General features: G+C 37.3%; 1 long non-coding RNA gene across 1 annotated transcript; it reads right to left on the minus strand.

The window, feature by feature from the left end:
* Window positions 1–6,421: 6,421 nt before the first annotated feature.
* Window positions 6,422–7,867, minus strand: LOC139436556 (uncharacterized). Its single transcript, XR_011645892.1, has 2 exons — window positions 7,710–7,867; window positions 6,422–6,846 (listed from the first exon to the last, which is right to left on the minus strand). It is a non-coding gene; the product is annotated as an uncharacterized lncRNA (long non-coding RNA).
* Between the last annotated feature and the right edge of the window lie 313 nt (window positions 7,868–8,180).

The following is an 8,180-nucleotide window of genomic DNA, read 5'->3' on the forward strand; positions in this document are numbered from 1 at the left end:
ATTTCTTTTATTCCATGCACTTTCTGTGCTATCTGCTCCATGATGTATAGGCTCACTACTTATTAAATTAATACTTTGTCTTCTACATATCTCAAATTATTTGGGTTTATGAAACACAATTCATTTTTATAATTAAAATAATACTTGTATCTTTATTTGGTCAACAGTGTTATTTTTCCTAATGAGAAAATTTAAAGATACTTTAATAAATACTCTTTTAAATTATTCAAGTATCAATTTAGATATAAATACATTGAACATTTAGTAGATATATACCATGATTAAAATGCTGCTTAAACACTGGGGATGAACTCAGTATCTAAATGGAAAGAGAGAAATATCCTTTCCAGAGAGTGCTGTACTGGTGTATATATATCTCTGTTGTTTTCCAGCTAGGCTCATGACTGAGTCATCATTAGGTTAATTCACTATTTCATCAAGTCACCTGATGGTATGTGTGTCAGCCTTTTGCTCATGTATTCTGCTGTAAAATGAATTCTCTAGTAAGAATGTTGTGTAAGGTCCCATAATGACAAATAAGGCATTCAGTATACTCCATAGATAGTGATACTGATAAAAAAAAAAACATTGCAGTTAAGGTATGCGAATTCATATCCAGAGTAACAATCTATTTAAGAACAAACCAACAGTGCCTCTATGTAACCAACCCACCAGAAATGGTTGTTTGTTTCTATGAGGAATGGGCTGGAGAATTCAACAATGATCTCTGCTCTTGACAAGTTGGGCACTCAGCTGGCCACTTCTATCCAGGTGAATCTTCATGAGGACAGGTCTACATTGTTGAGTCCATCCATAACCTTCATCCTTGAGTCCATTGCTACATTGTTTGTAGGCCTTTCATGTAAGAACTGTTCAGATGAAGGAGTCTAATATCCACAGAAATGTTCACTTTGTCCACCTGGTCATTGAGAGCATTCTCAGAAGTGGGTTCCTTTTACATCATTTCCATGAGATGCAAATATTCTCACTTTCTGTAACTGTTCCAAGAAATTCATCATCATAATTCTTCTGGACCTCCTTATCACCAACATTCTAATTACATTCCTTTCAAGTCCATGAGAATTTGACTAAACCATTACCCACCTCTAAAATACATTGCTATAAGTCCATACTTCTGACCATACACAGCTTCTGGTCAAAACTTCACTTATCAACTGATCACATAATTTTTCAGCCCTAATTCTAATTAGGTGATTTTTGTTGGATCATTAATTAGTAAAGTAGTTCAAAGCCTTGGTATGTTCCTCTCCCAATTTAAAGGCACACTGGTAATGACCACTAATCTGGTAGAAGCTATAAGAAAGATTTATAGCACATACCTGTACCAATGTCCACAAAGGTATAAAGCTATCACTTTATTCAGAATTGCTAGTTCGTAAACATGCTGAGTTTGACAATTGTGGAGAGGAGGTGTCACTCTCCAATGTAGAATATCAAGAAAGCTCTTGCTTATAATACCAATATTTTTTCAATATACAGATTAACCAAAACTTTAATAGGCTGTCAATTTATTTCAGTCCCAGGGGAAAATATGATTAAGCATTTGTTGCAAAACATCATGAGGTTGAAACAATTATTATTACCATCCTTGCCCTGCTGCTCATTATAATTGTTCTGAAGTAACCCTGCTGCTATGTACTACTAGTATACAAGAAATCATGAAGTAGAAGAATGAAATGAAACCACTGTCTATGATCTGAGCTTCCTACCACTCTGAAGTATGTCCATATAGTTTTCTTGTTTAATTCTGTTGGTTAAAATAACATATTTTGCATGATTTCAATCACTTATAATTTTTGAAATTTGTCTTATGAATCAGAATATACTCTATCTTGTGGAATGTTTCATACACACATGCAAAGACATTTTATTCTGCCATTCTTTGGTAGAGTGTTCTATAAATATCTTTTGGTTATGCTGGTGATTATATAGGCCAAGTCTCCTCTATATTTTTAATGAATTTCTTCTTACTTTCTATTATTTTTTAGGTTGGGTTTGAACTAGCCAAAAAAAATTGTTGATTTTTCTGTTTTTCCATTCAGTAGTAGCAACATTTTTTCATGTAGTTTCAATTAAACAATATTTTTTTCCTGGTGAATTGAACTCTTTATTATATTGAGATGTTGTTCCTTATCCCTTGTAATTTTCTTTGCTCCAAAATATAATTTTTCTAATGTTAACACAGCCATTCCAAATTTCTGTTTATAGATCTTTACATGATAACCTGTGTTTATAAATTTAAAGTGGGTTTCTTGTGGAAATAATATAATTGGTTCTGCTCTTTAAAATAAAATCAACCTCTTTCTTTTATTTGAATTGTTTAGACAATTTATTTTTAATACAATTATTGATATGCTTGGGTTTTAATCTATTCTTTATTTTTTAAAACAACTTTATTGAGATGTAATTCACATACAATACACATTTAAAGTATACAATTCAATGTTTTTAGTATATTTAAAGATATGAGTAGCCATCATCAAAGTCAATTTTAGAGCATTCCATCACCACAAAGAGAAACCCTACTCTTTATTTGTCATCCCCCAATTCCCTTATTCCTCTAAACCTAGGCAACCATTAATCTACTTCCTTTCTTTCTATATTAGCCTATTCTGGAAATTTCATATAAATGGAACCATTTAATATATATTCTTTTGCAACTGATTTCTTTCACTTAGCGTAATATTTTCAGGCTTCATCAATGTTGTAGCATGTATAATACTTTGTTCCTTTTTATGACTGGATAATACTCTATTAACTGACTATATCACACCTTATTTATTTATTCATCAGTCGACGGACATTTGGTTGCGTCTATCTTCTGACGATAGTGCTGCTATGAACATTCATGTACAAGTTTTTGAAGGAACACCTGTCTTCAGTTCATTTGCTACATACCTGGGTGTGGGACTGCTGGGTCACATGGTAATTCTATGTTTAATTTTTTTGAGGAACTGTCAAACTATTTACTACTGTTTTTTCACCATTTTGCATTTCTACAACTAATGTATAAGCATTCCAATTCCTCCGCATCCTTGCCAACACTTGTTATTTCCTATTTTTTGTTAAAGCCATCTTAGTGGGTATAAAGTTATATGGTCATTTTTTGGGTTGTAATATCTTCACAGGCTGGACAGGAATATGGAGATTTTGCCCTGTTGTTTTGTCTGCCTGCTGCTGATGCAAAGGCAAATTCAGGCCTTTAGAATGAGAGCTGTAAAGGGGGCAGGTGTGGGCAGAGAAATAAGTCAATGGGAATTGCCAAATAAACACAATATGAGAACGAGCAAAATGTTATGAGATGAAAATGAGTCCAATGTACAATTTGGGTGCACACGATTCTGAATTCCTACTATGTGCCCAGCTCTGTACAAGGCACTGGGAGCTCAAAACCAGTTAAACAGGAATCAAGCCTTCAAAATTTTATTGTATGGAGGGGGAGCACAGATGAGGGGCCTTCACCCAGTCTAGGGATCAGGAAGGCTTCCTGCTTGTGGGAGGATGAAAAGCAAAGAGATTCTCATCAGAAAATAAAGGGCTCTAGAAGTGTGTAGGAAACTATTCTGGAATATTTGGGAAATATCCTCTGAATGGTCTTTTTTTTTTTTTTTAACGTGTAGGCAACAATCTTGCTTAGAATTTGATTTCTTTCATTTCTCAATCTGGAATTGGTGGGCATAATTCTTTCTTGGGGAAAATAAATCATAGATGAGACCTTGGCAAAGATTGCTAGTTCTTAATTATTTATCTTAATTTTTAAAAGGGGAACATATAGTTCAGGATGGCAAAATCTCTACAGAGTTCGTATTTTTCTTTGGAATATATTTTCTCTTTTGACTCCCAGATGTTGCTGTGTTAGATGTTCTCAGAGCCACAGATACAATTAAGTCCTGAAGCCCTAGGAGATGGAGCCTACCATCTCTCAGAGTGATACGCTGCCCTGGAAGAACTACCTTCTATCTGACAATGCCTCTGGCTCACACCTCACCTGTGGTGAAAGATAATTGTTTAGGCTTATAGATTTTCTCTCTCCTAACTTCTGCTAGATTGGAAGAGTAATTCTGAAATCTATTTTAGAGCTGGCAAAATTCCTCATAGATTGCCTAAGCTGCCCATTCTCTGTTGGATCCATACGTTTTGTATTTTATCGAATACATAGGTTGAAAATAAATTCATTTAATGAAAAACTGTGGCTTTAAAAAATAGAATTTATATTTTAGAGCAGTTTTAGGCTTGAAGAAGAATGGTGCAGGATGTACAGAGAATTCCCATGAAGACCCTCTCCACACACCCCTTCCTGTACCTTTCCCTTAAGTTTTCCCCATTTTTTTTGCCTTTTCACCTTTTTTTTTTTTTTTTTTAAGTACCAGGGCCGGGGATTGAACCCAGGACTTGGTATATGGTAAGCCAGCACTGAAGTTCTGAGCTATACTGGCTCCCCCTAGCTTTTTCTTTTTTCTTTTTTTCATTTGCTTTGTTTTTTTTCAGGAGGTTCTGGAGATAGAACTCAGGACCTCATACATGGGAAGCAGGTGCTCAACCAGTGAGCTTCATTCACTCCCCACTTTTAAAAATAAGCTTTACTTTTATTTTTTTAAATTTTTTTATATTTTATTTTTTTCAAATTCTACTCAATTTATTCATTTTATTAAAAGATATTACATAAAAAAAATATGAGGTCCCCATTCGCCCCCACTGCCCCTACCCCACCACTCCCCCCACAATAACACTCTCCCCCATCATCATGTCACATCCATTGTGTCTGCTGAGTACATCCCTGGGCATCGCTGCACCCCATGTCCCGTGTTCCACACCATAGCCCACACTTTCCCACGTTCCATCCAGTGGGCCATGGGAGAACATACAACATCTGGCAATTGTCCCTGGGGCACCACTCAGGACAACTCCAAGTCCCAAGAATGCCTCCACATCTCTTCTCTTCCTCCCATTCCCCGCACCCAGCAGCCACCATGGCCACTTTTTCCACATCAATGCCACATTTTCTTGATTATTAACCACAATAGTTCATGAATAGAATATCATTAAGTCCACTCTGATCCTTACTGTATTCCTCCTTCCTGTGGACTTTGGCTTGATTGTGTGTCGGAGTCTTGTTCGGTGACCCGAGGTATCGGGAATGAAAGACAAAGAAAGATTGGGTTCAGGGGATCTGAGAGCATTGATTCCTCAAGCACATCAGACAAGTTTATTGAGTCGAGGGGCTAGTATATATACCCCTAACCTACCTGACATTCAGCACAAAATCAAGTTACCTATTACCCTTACCTCATACTGTATTAACTAGTGATTGATGAAAACCCAACAAACTTTACTGGAACTATTATTATAAGAATCAGTAACCATAAATCCTGTTACCCAGGTTGTTCTGTTCTCCAGGTATTGTTTTGCCTGCTGGTGTGCTGACGCAGCCAAGATTGTGCTCCGCACCGATAATCATAAGAGACAGCTTGACTCAGTGGTCAAAGAAGTAACTTGCTTCCATGGAAACAACATGCCTTTGTTTCCCACATTTCCCCCTTTTTGTTTTAGTCAGGGTGACAGTGCCTGTCTTAGTTTGCCCCCCAGAGGGTCTTACCCATCATTGACTACCAGCCAAGCGCACTGACTTCGGGGTACTATTGTAGAGTTTTAGCAAGTACTATGTTGTTTGCTTGTCCCATTGTGTCCACACAGTGCAATCTCTGGCAAACACCTTTTCCCAGGCAAGCGACAATCATGAGCAACAGGATTAATACACATATCCCTATTCCTAAGGCAGATAAGAAATGTTGAGATTTCCACCAATCAACAGGATTAAACTTATTTAAATGTGAAATCAAATCATTAAAGATGTCCTTATCACTATCTACGAATATCTGATTATGAGACATTTCTAAAATCTTTTTCTGCAATTCCTCAATTTCTAATGACATATTTCCTTTGTGTCCTAACAAATGATTTCTGATCTTATTCCATTGAAACATAGACATGTTATAATCCAAAGGAGTAATACAAAAATTACTTTTGGGAAACGGACTTTGGCCCAGTGGTTAGGGCGTCCGTCTACCACATGGGAGGCCCGCGGTTCAAACCCCGGGCCTCCTTGACCCGCGTGGAGCTGGCCCATGCGCAATGCTGATGCGCGCAAGGAGTGCCGTGCCACACAGGGGTGTCCCCCGCGTAGGGGAGCCCCACGCACAAGGAGTGCACCCATAAGGAGAGCCACCCAGCGCGAAGGAGGGAGCAGCCTGCTGAGGAATGGCGCTGCCCACACTTCCCGTGCCGCTGATGACAACAGAAGCGGACAAAGAAACAAGATGCAGCAAAAAGACACAGAAAACAGACAACCGGTGGAGGGGAGGGGAATTAAATAAATAAAAAATAAATCTTTAAAAAAAAATTACTTTCATTCCAATCACATTTCAATCCTCTTAACAAATTCAAATTATAAACTTGATCTCCTAAGTGTAAAACAGCAGATTCCAAATCACTAACTCTGTTATTAAGTCCTTCATCAATGTGCTCCTGACTATGCCATAAGTCACTTGCATTCTTGTGCCAATCATGCATGTATTGCTGGGTCTGCACCGTCTCATGCAATGCAACAGCAGCAGTGGCAGCAGCAGTGATGACACCAATGAGGCCAAGAATGTCAGCTATGAGAAGTCCCAAAAATCTCTTAGATCGTTTCAACAGTCCTTGAGCCAGGTGGAAAAGAAGATGACTTTCAGGTGATGACTGCCACATCCAATTCATTTTCACCGGGATCCACACTCCTTGTCTTCAGCAAGCCATGGTGATAATATCTCCATTCTGTAAAATATTCTCAGACAAGCAAGTATACAAAGTGCCATCCTTATAGAACAAAGCATTTTCAGTAATGGTAGCCTTCCCTACCACAAACACATGTGGCTCTCTGACACATGATTGAAAATGATGAATTTGATCTAATTGTAAATATTGTCCATCCATACTTTTATTACCTTTCCATCCAGAAGTAGACGCCATTCCTAAGAAAACTTTCCATATTTGTTTTTGATCATGGACTCCAGTGCTATTGCACCATGGAAAAGGAACCCATTTCCCTATATTTTTCCAATCACTATTATTTTTGGTAAAAATTATTTTCTCATCCATATCAAGAGAATCATGAAAAGGATACTGCATATTACTAATTTGTTGTCCCAAGCTATTTATACCATACCAAATAAATCTGCCCTTATATTTGTTGGGATTCCCCATAGGGGCACTTTCCCAAACTATTCCATAGGAATCATTAAAAATGACAGATCCTCTTCCCATATGGCATTCATACCATCTTTGCATATCACCAGCATTCCTCTTAGGACAACTATAACTTGGATACTTATATTCTTGGTATTGATAGGATGGGAATAAAGTTACCAAAGATTTAGTATTATTATGGCTAAAATTGATCATAGTTCTATTTTTCACAACCATACATGGTGGGTGATTGCCAATGCAAAGAGGTCGGAAATCAAATGGAAGAAGGAGATTATAAATCCTTTGTCCTTCCTCTCGTGGCTTAAGTGGTAACCTATCATCCATGGGTCCAGGAAATATATGAGTTTTATTTAAATAGACAGGAAAAGAAGGATCTTTCCAGATTAACACTTGAAGTAATGGGGGATTAGGGATATAAGCCCAATATGTGTAATTACCATTACCATTGCCGGTTTCACTCACTATCAGTAGGATCCATATGTGTAGAAGACTCCACTTCTTCAGTCCTAGGTTTAATCCTTTTTGCTGGAAGCCAGATTTCTTCTCCATTTGCTGAAATGATAAGAGCATAGCCTCGCCCCCATACTTTAACCCTGCCTTTCTTCCACTCATTACTTAAAACATCTTTCCAAAATACTGGTTGATTTTCAGGTTCTGCAATCTCTGTGGATTTTTGAGAATGTCCAAAATGACATTCAGCTGGTGTCATAGAATCATAAACGTTAAGAAAATTTAAGGTAAATAAAGCTTTAGCCAATTGATCTTTAGGTGATATCATACCATCATCTCCCCCTTTTTGTTTTAAAAGCATAGTCTTGAGAGTATGATGGCATCTTTCAACAATAGCTTGACCTGTAGGATTATGGGGAATGCCGGTAACATGTTCAATAGCATATTTTTTTACAAAAGGAAGC

Source organism: Dasypus novemcinctus, chromosome 15 (assembly GCF_030445035.2).
Source record: "Dasypus novemcinctus isolate mDasNov1 chromosome 15, mDasNov1.1.hap2, whole genome shotgun sequence".
NCBI classification, from domain to species: Eukaryota; Metazoa; Chordata; class Mammalia; order Cingulata; family Dasypodidae; genus Dasypus; species Dasypus novemcinctus.